General features: G+C 47.8%; 1 protein-coding gene across 2 annotated transcripts in view; it reads right to left on the bottom strand.

Annotated features, from left to right (window-relative positions):
- Window positions 1–12,412, bottom strand: part of C2H1orf198 (chromosome 2 C1orf198 homolog) — a 33,811-nt gene that overhangs the window by 20,401 nt on the left and 998 nt on the right. Inside the window, exon 1 of one of the 2 annotated variants that reach the window (XM_070492968.1) lies at window positions 9,300–9,554. The exons of the other annotated variant lie outside the window; for it this stretch is intronic. The gene's annotated coding sequence lies outside the window, so the exon portion shown is untranslated. Of the gene's footprint in view, window positions 1–9,299; window positions 9,555–12,412 lie in introns of those variants that run through there. 2 annotated transcript variants of the gene reach the window in all.

Raw genomic sequence — 12,412 nt, 5'->3', positions numbered from 1 at the left:
TAGGAATATCCCAACTCCCGGCTCAAAACAGGCCTGATGCTGTGACGCTATGCCGAGAATGTGCCCACCTGCTCAGGCTGGCTTCACCCTCACCTTGCTGGCTGATGCTGCCAAGCACGCCCCTCCCATCACCTGACACCTGACAAATGCCTGGGGGGCCCATGGCGGACTCCATGAGAGACTCTGAAAGAAAGGGAATAGGGCCGCACGGGCGCAGGTCTCAGCCCTGCCAGTGATCAGCCATGTGGCCATGGGAAGATGACTTTGCCTTTTGAGCCTCAGTTTCCTCACCTGTAAAAGGAGAACTGTACTTGCCTTGCAGGGTTGCTGTGAGGATTCAATGAGGTGACATATGAAAAGAATGTCAGGCAATAATCTGCCAGCCAACGCCAATCCATCTGAGCCCTGGACCCTTCCCTATGTGCCTCCCAGAGATCTGAAAGGCAGTGATCAGCAAAATCAATGGAGAAAATGCCAGTTTAATGCAAGTGCTTAATTATAATGAGAACTCTGAAATCACTCCGCAGCCTCTAACAGCAGAACACGACAGAAAGAGCCCTTCAGAACAGTCTCTGAGAATTTGATCTTGGATCCACTGTTTTGTTCATTGGCCTAAACAAACGACCAGAGAAGTGGCCTTTCCTTGGCGACCCCTCTAACCCCCAGCTGTCTTCCTGTGCTGGCAAATGTCTCATGTGCACCCAGCTTCTACTGGGGATCATATTTCCTAAACCAAAGATTGGGACACAGTGGGCGATACAGACTGAAAATGGGATAAAATATTTTAAATTGAGACTGTCCTTCCATAAAGTACTTCCCACCCAGAGGTACTCCCCGCCCCAAGGAGGTTAGCTGGCTCCCTACTTCTCGACAAGGCACCAGGCTGCTTCCTGCAGAGCCCACTTCATCCCCAGCCTCAGCCTCTGAACTGGTCTGCATGTCTCCTGTCACTCCTGGCCATCAGTCAAAACTTTAAAAATGAGAAGGAACGTGGCCACTGCCCTCCCATTTGGAATTTCAGTTAGACCCAAGTCACTTCTCAATTTACAGACTCTGCCCTTCCAAAAATGGAAATGGGCTGCCTGGAGGAATGTGAATTAATTAAGCCTTCATGAAGTCACCGGGCAGAGGCTGGAGGCCCAGCCTTCAGGGGCACGGGGGCTCCTGTGTCCATGTCCCTGTGCGTTTGTGGGGGAGGAGAGTGTAGTTGAGCTAAATGACCTGAAAGTCCCTACAATTCTATGATCTCAGGGCCCTCTAAGTTCCTCTTAGAAGTAACAAAACAAGAAGGACTTTGTTTGCTGATGGGTAAAATAAAGGAGGCCAAAGGAACGAAAATATTGTTTATTCTAGATTTGGATCAGTGGGAAAAAAGGAAAATCAACTGGCAAATGTGCTCCTTCTATCCCAAGGTAGGACAGCCCAGTGGGCACCTCAGTGGACAGAGGAGGTATGCTGGGCAGGCAGACACAGAGAAGGGAGCAGGGCAAAGGGCAGGGCAGGCCAGGACTGGACTCTCCTTATTGTGTGATACGATCCATCTTCTAAATGTTAATTATGCAGCTTGAGTCTCTCTGAAAGATTAAAATAATAAGGCTTTTGGCTTTGCAAGGTGAATGAATGTAAGACTCTGAGAAACGAAGATTTAGCCTGGAGCTTAGTGAGCTCACTCTGCAGTGGCTGCAGCCCATATAAGCCAAAATTCCGAGGGGGTTGTCGAAAAAGAGAGGGTCACACTGTGATTTCTCCCCAACTTGGTGTCAAGTCAATGGTCTTTTGTTTGCTCCGGCAAGAAACTGAGTCAAGGGGCAAATTCCTTAGATGTCTGCAATTCTGAGCTCATGAAAAGTAATAAAACGCTTAACAGAAATAAACATGCCAAACAAAAATGTGATTGAAGCTCTGATGTCAGCCATTGGCTGCACACTCCAGCCACAAAAAGCGTTGGCGGCAAGAACAGGCTCCCTAGGCAGTTGGATGCAAAACGGCATCAGAATTGCAAAGTGGTAGCACACGCATGTGCGCAGGCACACACGCACACACAGTGCCATCTTTCTTCTACTCCCACGATGACCAGCAGACAACCAAACCGTGGCCAGGCAGATGCTTGTGGACAACCACATACGCTTCTGTGGGGGGCCTGGAAGGCTCCCCCCACCTGCCTCCCTGGCGCCCAAGAGCTGAAACCATCAAAGCACCAAAGCACATCTGCTACTTAGACCACAGGACACCACCGGGTGGGCTTCATTTTGGCCAAAAGTTATCCTCAGAGTCAAATTCCTCTCCATAAGGGGCATCCAGATCAAGGGCCACACCGAATCTCTCTGGACACGATTCTTCCTCTGGAGCACAGCACAGGAAGGAACCTCAGGTTGCCAAATCCCAAAGGAGAAGGCCAAAAAGCAGCCGGGAAGCCAGTGAGGGCCACGGGGCACACAACCCCTGGCAATTATCAGAGGCCAGCGCAACATGTGGGAGGCTCTGCTGGTCTCCACCTGGCTCCAGGACCCAGAATGGATGGGCACCAAGGCCCTGAGCTCTCACTCTTATCTGGGAAATGTTCACCCAATACAGTGTCACCTCCTGAGGGAAACAATATTTCTTAAAAAATAAGAACACACATTCTCTGCCCCTGGTACCAGAATGTCTACTAGCACGAAAGTTCCAGCACTTACTACTCGATTATTTGATAAAGAACAGATGCCAGAGTGTTTTAAGATCTCTGGGGGCCCCAGACATTTTACTTTCAGAGGCTGCAACCAGCCGTGAGCTTGAGCAGGTTTGCACCAACTCATGAGAGCTGACTGTGAAATTTTTAGGAAATTTTCAAACCTATTGTGAAACATAAACTGTTATTAAAAGTTAAATTATACAAATTCATAATTAAATACATTGTATTAAAAACAAAAGTAATATCGTTCACACCCATGATGACTATTATTAAAAAAACAAAAAATGGGGCTGGCCAGGTGGCAGGTGGTTAAGTTTGCACATTTTGCTTTGGCAGCCCAGAGTTCACGGGTTTGGATCCCTGGCACAGACCTACACACTGCTCCTCAAGCCTACATGCAAAATAGAGGAAGACTAGGGGGGCTGGCCCTGTGGCCGAGTGGTTAAGTTCACGCGCTCCACTGTAGGTGGCCCAGTGTTTCGTTAGTTCGAATCCTGGGCGCAGACATGGCACTGCTCATCAGACCACGCTGAGGCAGCGTCCCACATGCCACAACTAGAAGGACCCACAATGAAGAATACACAACTATGTACCGGGGGGATTTGGGGAGAAAAAGGAAAAAATAAAATCTTAAAAAAAAAAAATAGAGGAAGACTGGCACAGATGTTAGCTCAGGGCCAATCTTCCTCAGGAAAAAAAAAGAAAGGAAGTAAAATGACAAGTGTTGGTGACGATGTGGAGAAACTGGAACCCTCAAACGTTGCTGGTGGGAATGTAAAATGGTACAGCCAGTACAGGAAACAGTGTGGCTGTTCCTCAAAAAAAACTAAACACAGAATTACCATTTGATCCAGCAATTCCACTCCTAGGTATACAGTCATGCGCCACATAACGATGTTTTGGTCAGTGACAGACTGCAGATACAATGGTGGTTCCACAAGACTAGTACCATACAGCCTAGATGCATAGTAGGCCACACCATCTAGGTTTGTGTAAGGACACTCTACGATGTTCGCACAATGACGAGATCACCTAATGACGCATTTCTCAGAACGCACCCTCGCTGTTAAGTGACACGTGACTGTATAGCCAAAAGAATTGAAAGTAAGGACTTGAGCAGATCCTTGCACGCCAGTGTTCACTGCAGCTTTATTCACAATGGCCAAGAGGTAAACACAACACAAATGTCCATCAACAGATGAATAAACAAAACGTGGTATACACGCACAACAGAATACCACTCAGGCTTAAAAAGGAATGAAACTCTGACACATGCTACAACACGGATGACCCTTTAAGATGCTATGCTAAATGAAATATGCCAGTCACAAAAGGTCAAATGTTGCACGATCCCACTTATTTGAGGTATTTAGAATAGGGAAATTCACAGAGACAGACCATAGACTAGAGTTTACTAGTAGGGAGGGAGGAATGAGAAATTATTGTTTAATGGATACAGAGTTTCTGTTTGAGGTGATGGTAAGGTTCTAGAAATGGATGGTGGCGTCGGCTGCACAACATTGTGAATGTACTAAATGCATGCTTAAAAATGGTTAGAACGGTAAATTTTATGTTATGTATATTTCAACACAATAAAAAAATCTGAAAAGACTACATACTGTATGATTCCAACTACATGACATTCTGGAAAGGGCAAAATTATGGAGACAGTAAAAAGGTCAGTGGTTGCCAGGGGTTAAAGGGAGGGAGGAATGAACAGACAGAGCACAGAGAATTTCTAGGGCAGTGAAATACTCTATACTATATTGTAATGATGGCCTTTTCTCAAGACCCATAGCTGGTACAACCCCAGTGTAAACTATGGACTTTGGGCCATAACCATGCGTCAATGTTAAGTTCATCCATTGTAACAAACGTCCCATTCTGGTGGGGGATGCTGATAGAGGGGGAGGCCGTGCACGTATAGGGGTAGGCAGTGTGTCAGAACCCTCTGTACTTTCACTCAGTTTTGTAAACTGCTCTAAAAAATAAAATTTATTTGTCAAAAAAGTGTGCCCCCCCCCGAAAAACCCCACAAAGGTGATAATACTCAAAACTCATCATTTCCTAATTACCTTAGTACATTTTGCTCTTATCTATGCTTTTGAGGTTATTTGCCTCTACCCCATCTGCAAGATGTAAAGTGCATCGAGAACACGCCACAGGGGTGGTCCTGCACCTCCCTGCCCGGCTCCGGTTCGGTGAGTCCCAGGGGGGCTGGCAGGAGGCCCTTGAGGAGCAGCTGCTCCTCTGCAATCAGCAGGCTACGCATCAGGGCTGGTCCCCCTCACGCCCCCCTGAGCCAGAAGTTAACCATTTACCAACACCACCTCAGCCTGCAACCAATATCAAACACACTGAAATTCACCCCATTCTACATTAAATGTAATTTTTATTATTAAATTTTAGAGGGATTTGGGTACTTTTGCTGTTGAAATTATTTGGTTATAAGTAACATCTATAATTGGTTATGATTTCTCTGTAAAAGTCATGACCAGTCTAAAATGAGAACCTCTGGTCTTAAAATTCATTTCAAATGTGAAATTTTCTAAATATTAATCTTTCCTCTTAAGCTGTCGGGAGACTACTGAACATTAATTCTTTATACCTTTCTTTCCAATTTTAGGGCCAGCGAATTTTACTGCTGTGTCTTGAGCGTGTGTGTGGGACGGATAGTGCCTGTGGACAGCATGGTCTGCAGGGGCTGTCCCCTAGGTCCTCCACAGGTCAGCCTGAGAAAGGAAGTGGGCCCAGGAGCACGGGCCTCTGAGCTCCCACGACACAAAGCCAGGCCACCAGCAGCCAGGAAGCGGCACCTTTCCTGTAACACTCAAAGAAGTGCTTCTGAGACCCCTGCAGTACTGTGCAAGTCTAGTCTAGACTCTGGGCCTCTGAAGGACAGGCTGGGGGCCCTTCTGCAGCCTTGGCCTGGACAAACTGCACCTTCCTGCAGATGCCCTCTCTATGGCACATCTGTCATAAGTATCCAGTGGGAAGGGCCCCTTCCTGGGTCCTTGCTGGTCTTGGCTTCCCAGTGGAGCTGTTCATAGACACCAGACTCAAGACTCTCTGAAGAGCGCCCCTACCCTAGCGGTTCCCAGGCCCAGCTGTAAATCAGAATCACCTGGGGTGCTGTTCCCTCTAAGACGCAGAATGTATGGGTCCCATTCACCTTAGTTTTAAAAAACCAACAGCTCCCAAGGTAATTCTGATGCAGCTGTTCCACTGGGCAGCTCACTAGTTCAGTCCTCCAGAGGACGGCTGACTCCCTCTTCGTGTCGGGAACACTGGGCCACACAGGCTGTGCTTGCTGACCTCCAGGGCTCAGGGGTCACCTCCGTCTGCTCAGGCCACCCCACGTGCAGAGGCGCTCTCAGTCAATACTGCTAGGTGGCTCTCATCATCCCCAGATGAGGACTTCCACTAAAGCAGCCCTGGTTCAGGCTGCTCTCACGAGAGAGCAGGGTTTTCTGGGCCAGCTCGCACCCACCCTACTTTGGGGCAGGAAAATCAGGGTTCTGAGTATTAGCATAATCAACCAACGCAAATTAACAGTCTCCCAGCACACTGCAAGGCTCCAGCATAACAAGAATCACATTGAAAGGTTCCTTTTATTTCTTTTATTCTTCCCAGCATTCAAAGATTACATAAAAACTACTACGAGTACATTTCTAATAACATTGTTGCGTAACCACAGTAAGTATGGAACCATACACAGTAAACACTCTTATCCGTAGAGTCAGAAGATGCTGCAGGCTTTGTTAAATTTCCCCTCCTACCTGGAGTGCCAAATTTCTAACAGCTAGAATCCCAACCATTAAGCTCCCCAGAAATACATATGATTTTTCGTGCGTGACTCAGAAGCACCATCAGGATGCTGGAACATTGCAAGGCACTCAGTGGAAGCCTAAATTGTCACTGTACTCCTGAAGTCCATAAATTAGGGGAGTTTCTGCTTGATAGATGGTGGAATCTTGGCTTAAAGGTAATAAATTTAAACTGCGAAATACTATAAGCCAGAGAAATAAAGCTCAGCGAGCAGAGCTGCGGGAGTAGGGCGGACACTCCTCTACGTGCTGTCTCTTCTCTGTAGCGATGTCAGGGGCCAGGGCCTCTTGGCACACCCAGCACAGAGCACATGCCTCCTGGGGAGCTGTTTAGTGTCAGTCTGTACCTCAAAGACGCAGTAGCATATTAAAAACAGGCGTGAGGCAATGACACTCCCTGGTATCTAGCCAAATGAGCTGAAAACTTAGGTCAACACAAAAAACTGCACTTGATGTTTATAGCAGCTTTATTCATCACTGCCAAAACCTGGAAGCAACCAAGATGTCCTTCGGCAGGGGAATGGATAAATAAACTGCGGTCCATCCAGACGATGGAATATTACTCAGCACCAAAAAGGAAATGAGCTATCAAGCCATGAAAAGACATGGAGGAACCTTAAATGCATACTGCTAAGTGAAAAAAAAAAAATGAAAGGCTACATAATGTATGATTCCAACTATATCACATTCTGGAAAAGGCAAAACTATGGAGACAATAAAAAGATAAGTGGTTGCCAGGGGTTAAGGGGGAGGAAGGGATGAACAGGCAGAGCACAGAGGGTTTTAGGGCACTGAAAATACTCTGTATGATATTATAATGGTGCATACACGCCACACACATTTGTCCCAACCCACAGAACGTACAACACCAAGAGTGAGCCCCAGTGTAAACTATGGACTTTGGTGATGATGACGTGTCAATGTAGGTTCATCGATTGTAACCATGTACCACTCTGGTGGGGGATGTTGACAGTGGGGGAGGCTGTGCCTGTGTCAGGCCAGGGGGTATAACGGAAATTCTGTATTTCTGCTTAATTTTGCTGTAAACCTAAAACTGCTCTAAAAGATAAAGTCTCCTCCAAAAAGGGGAGGAGTGAAGAAGAATGATTAAAATATGCTCTTTTTCACCAACTGCTTCTTCTTAGGGACTATTGTTTATATATTTATGGAATCTATGCTTTTCCCTTTGACTTTTAATATATTTACCTGCGCTAAGAGGGTTTCCATAGCTGGAAGTACAGAATTGCAGTTCCAACAATAGAAAAGGAGCTAAGATTTAACCACTGGGCAGGTTCCACCACAAACACAAATTCAGAAACTCAGGCCTCCACAGACCACAGCAGAAACAAAACCTTGGCGCCCACGTGGTAATAAGAGCAAGGGGTTGATGGAGGTGAGTTGTAAGGAAATGGAGAGAAAAATAAATAGGAAGTTGAAACAGACAGGTCTGGTCTTCATTTATTTTTTTTTTCCGAGAAACAGGTATTTTTTCTGCTACCAAGGGAATCTCTTGCTTAGAGTGAAGAAGTGACTCCTGTCAATTAAAAGACGACTCCAAACCGGCAAGGACGCTTCCCAGCTCTGGCCCCTCCCTCCCTGCATGACAGTAAACAAGTCATTTAATTTCTTTGCAAAACCTGTTCCCTGGCAGCCACTGGGCCACCCTCCCACGGAAGTGAGGGCCTGTGTGGCTGCCTTAGGTCCCAGGCTCACCTGTTCAACACCCTGGAGCCCCAGCTAGGCAGGGTACCAGGCCAGGTGCCACTCTGGGCAGAGAACCATCAGTCTGAATGGGGAAGCCTGTGGGAGGGGCCCAGCGCCTCCCCCTTGCAGCCTGTGGAACTGGATTTGGATCTCACCTCCTGACCAGGACCAGGGCCCAGAACCCTGGGTACAGGGACACGGACAGCCACATCCACTCTGTCATCTTTTCTAAAAAATACATGGATCTGCCAGACAGAAGGTGGGAATCCTAATTATACATTCCACTCATCTTAAAAAACAAATTAAATACTGAGAAAGTAACTCTCAAATTTCCTTTTTGTTTCCTTGCCAAAGGCTGAAAAAAGAAAAGGCGGAGCTGCCAGCGTGAAAGGGGAGGCGGAACCCTCACGTGTTATAGGTCCTGCCTCAGGAAGCCATATCTCCAACCTGCAGCCAGCAAGCATCCAGGTCCCTGCAGGACAGGGAGGCTGTGGGTGCGGGGGACACTTCCAAAAGCAGCTGGTCATGCTAAGCTATTGAAGAGGGGGCGGAGCTGTCTGGCTCCAGGACCTTAAAACATGCAAAATCCAGATCAGGGTCCCTGGGGACAAGCATCTGGAAACACCCTTCCTGCCCAGCTCCATCTACTTATAGAGAGGTGGAAGAGGCAAGTAGTTCCATGAGAAGTAAATGCACCCCCTGCCCCAATTTCTGGGGTCACCTGCTTATGATCCATTTGGAGCCAAGAACGGGGCACAGACTTCAGAACCCTGAACTCTCACCAACGTGCTCAGATCCTGCTAGATCGTGCTCAGATCCTGCTGGATCCATGGCAAGGAGTTTGGGAGTGGCAGCAGGAAGCAGAAAGCGACACATTCCTAAAAATTTGTTTGTTTTTTTTTTCCTATTTGATAACAGGAAGCAGCAGAAACCAACCGGGGTGATTTCCAAACCCTTTCTAAAATGAAAACCTTTCATCTCCCAAAGGAAGCCATTCCCAAAACTCTATGGTTGAAGGAAGAACCTAGTAATGGAGAAGCATGGGGAAATCAGACTGTTAAAAGCATCCCTTTGCAAACATGCCTTAATGTTCTTACCTAATACTTGACCCAAAGGGCATGCGCCAGTGTCTGCGTCTGCTCCAAGCCAGGCCTGAGAGCCACTCATTCCAGGACAGAGAGCCACGCACTAAGAGGGGAGCGCCCCGCTGGCGGCGTGGCCAGGACTGGAAGCCAGGTCTGGGGACTCCAGGTGCTCCTCTTCTTTTGCTGAGAGATAAGTGTTCCTATGACAGCAGCTCTAGAAGCTCTGCATTGGAGGGGCTTGGGGAGATCATGGGGGACGGGAGAGGCTGGTGGCCTCGCACTGAAGCTCTACAGATCACGTGTTCATGTGGGGGGCTTTTTAAAGGAGCTGGTGAAGATTATGGGAGGGTTCAGCATCCCTAAAGCTAGAACGCCTCCAGTGTCTAATATAATAGACCTTGAGGAATATTTGCTCAATTGATTCCCTTCCGGAAGTATGAACCGAAAAACCAAAAGGTCCCCTCAGGGCTTCAGTGCTCAAAGGCGGCCCCCCTCCCTCTCTGCTCCAGCCTGGTCACCTGGCAAGGGTGGATCTGGACCCGGGCCCTGGTCTTCTCGCTTTACAGACAACGAGGGTAAAAAGGCACACATGACGCCACACTGCGGCACCTGACTTCCACACAGCGGGACCTCCACACTGTGAACTGAGCACTGACCACGCTCACAGCCACCAAGATCTATGACCATCACTAGACAATCAAGCTTCTACCTGTCTGTTCCTGTGATATATAAGAACGACCGGATGACGGTCACATTTGCAGGCTGTATTTGCATGACTGGACTTAAAACGTTGTTATACAATATGCAAAAATGTTACTGGTGATGGGGGAGAGGGATTGAAAAAACAGGCGATCTTGTTGTCCTTCAGGGTAGCTGACAGGGGGCCACAACCTGAAGCTGGTGTGACTGCTGGTCAGGACACAGGCCACATCACCTCCACACTATGGACAGAGCACACGGAGGTTTCAAATGTGTGCCCCAAGGCACAGCACCCGAGCCCCAGGCTTAGCAACAGCAGGAACTTACTGATTTCATGACAGTCAGTGATTTCACAAGTGGAAATGGAGAGACCAGCTAATGCTAATATTCTCACCATCAGCAGCAGCAACCATTTTTTAAGTCCCTAGGCCTTCCATACTCATTATCTTGACTGTCATTCTGTTAATGCGATTCCCATTGCAGAGGCAAGAAAACTGACGCTCAGAGAGGTTGGTGATTTACCACGGTCAAAAGGCCAGTACATGGAGGGGCCAAAATTCAAACCCAAGACTGACTACAAAGCCCAGGCTCTTTCTATTACAGCCTTAGGAAAGACCCTCGGAACCCAGTATACTGGGTGGTCTCTCATCTAGGTATTAACAAAGCCCAGCCCTGCTTACCATCTAAAGTCAGAGAGCGGTGGTTCCCCTGGAGCTCCCACCCATCGGACAGGACCATCTGTGAATGCTGGGGGTGGTCAAACTCTCAGGGCACTGGGGGGCCCTGGGGAGCATTCTCCATGCCATGACAGGCTGTGGAGGCCCCTGGGACCACATGAGAAGACAGATGAAGTGGGAAGGGACAGATCAAGAGGGAAGGGAATGAAACTCAACCTGGTTTAGGACCCTTTTGGACAAAACTGGGGCCACCTATTCAGGCCACTCTGTCCAGCAGCCTAGCCAGGGGTCACCCCCCAGCCTGTCCTTATCCATCTTCGCTTGTGCCCAGGAGCTGGCCCTCCTCCTGGGCATGAGACCACCAACTCTACTTTGGTGCTAACCTCTTGCAGGTCTGTGGGAATGCATTTTAAACTCCCTACCGCCCTTAAACTACACAGCTACTGCGGACAAAAATACAGCCTGGGCAGTGTTTCTGTGTACCTCTCCTCAAATTCAGTGTCTCTCTGCCATTGGTGCTGACGTTGGCCAGATGCATTTCGGGGCATGCTCTCAGCCCGTTTCATAAAGCTGAGTTCAACTGTGAAAAACAGGGCTGGTGTGCTCCTGGAAGGCCATGCAGGTACCACGGTGAACAGTTCCATTTGCTACTAAATCACATTGGGTTTACAAATTCAAAAATAGCGCAGTCTGGCACCCAGTTAAGGAACTAGAGTACAAAATTAACTTGGCCGCATCTTTCCTTATCAGTGATATCCGGCCCTTATATGCCCTGGGCGTTTTGAAGATGAGTAGACGTGTGGATATTCTCAGCCAGACACAAAGCCAAAAAAAAATGACAGCCACTCTCCAACATCTGTAAGTACTTACAGGTTTACTTCCTCTCATATTTATTTCTTCAGGACTTTTCCAAAGAGGGGCTGCCTGCTTTTTCATCACCCAAATCTGAGTACAAACACTGCAAACGTCTTTTGAGAGAAGCATATTTTCACACTGAGATGTTTCAGCCCTGGGAATGCATTGTAAACCTCTATTTTCTTCTCTCCAGTTTACCATACTCTTGTTTTCCCTGGCAAAGGCTTTAGAGTTTCATTCTGTCAGAATAAGGCAACGTCGGCAGCATATTCTGTCCCCTCTCACTTCCCTCACATTAAAGTGGGTTGACGACCACAAACATTTTGTATTCATCAATGTCTCAGCACGCGCAAGCCTGCAAATCAGATTCAACCCTCATTCTTAGCTAGAATTCCTTCCACAGTCCACAACTTCCTCCAGAAAACTCTCCTAGCCCAGGTCCTCCTTCCTGCAGCCTCGCAGCCTTAACAGGGCGCCAACTTCACTTTTCTCCATCTGCTCCTTTTGACTGGCCCTCCAGGCAAAAGTTGAGTTTGAAAGGCCAAGTAGCCACAAGTGCAAATTCTAATGGCACCAAACAGGTTTTAGTTAAACACACAAGAAAAAGACCAAGTTTCTGAGCAGCGCAGAACACTCAGGCCTTTGTGACTTAGTGTGGCTCATTTCTGAGTTTTTCCTTGCCTAGTTTCAGTGTTTCTTCCTTCACAATGACCACCCCTCTAGAAGTCTGGGCATCTCCAGTGTCTAGGTCAGAAACCCAGACATGCACTTATATGTAGCAAAGGTTTGCTGCAGCTCATTCAAACTTATCCTTGAGTTTTCCAGTGGAAAAACGGGGCCACCATGCTCACCCCCAAAACAAAGCTGCATACACCCTGCTCCCTCGGGAAACAT

Source organism: Equus asinus, chromosome 2, assembly GCF_041296235.1.
Source record: "Equus asinus isolate D_3611 breed Donkey chromosome 2, EquAss-T2T_v2, whole genome shotgun sequence".
Lineage (NCBI taxonomy): Eukaryota > Metazoa > Chordata > Mammalia > Perissodactyla > Equidae > Equus > Equus asinus.
Note: the sequence above shows the minus strand (reverse complement) of the source record. Positions and strands in the feature narration are given on the sequence as shown.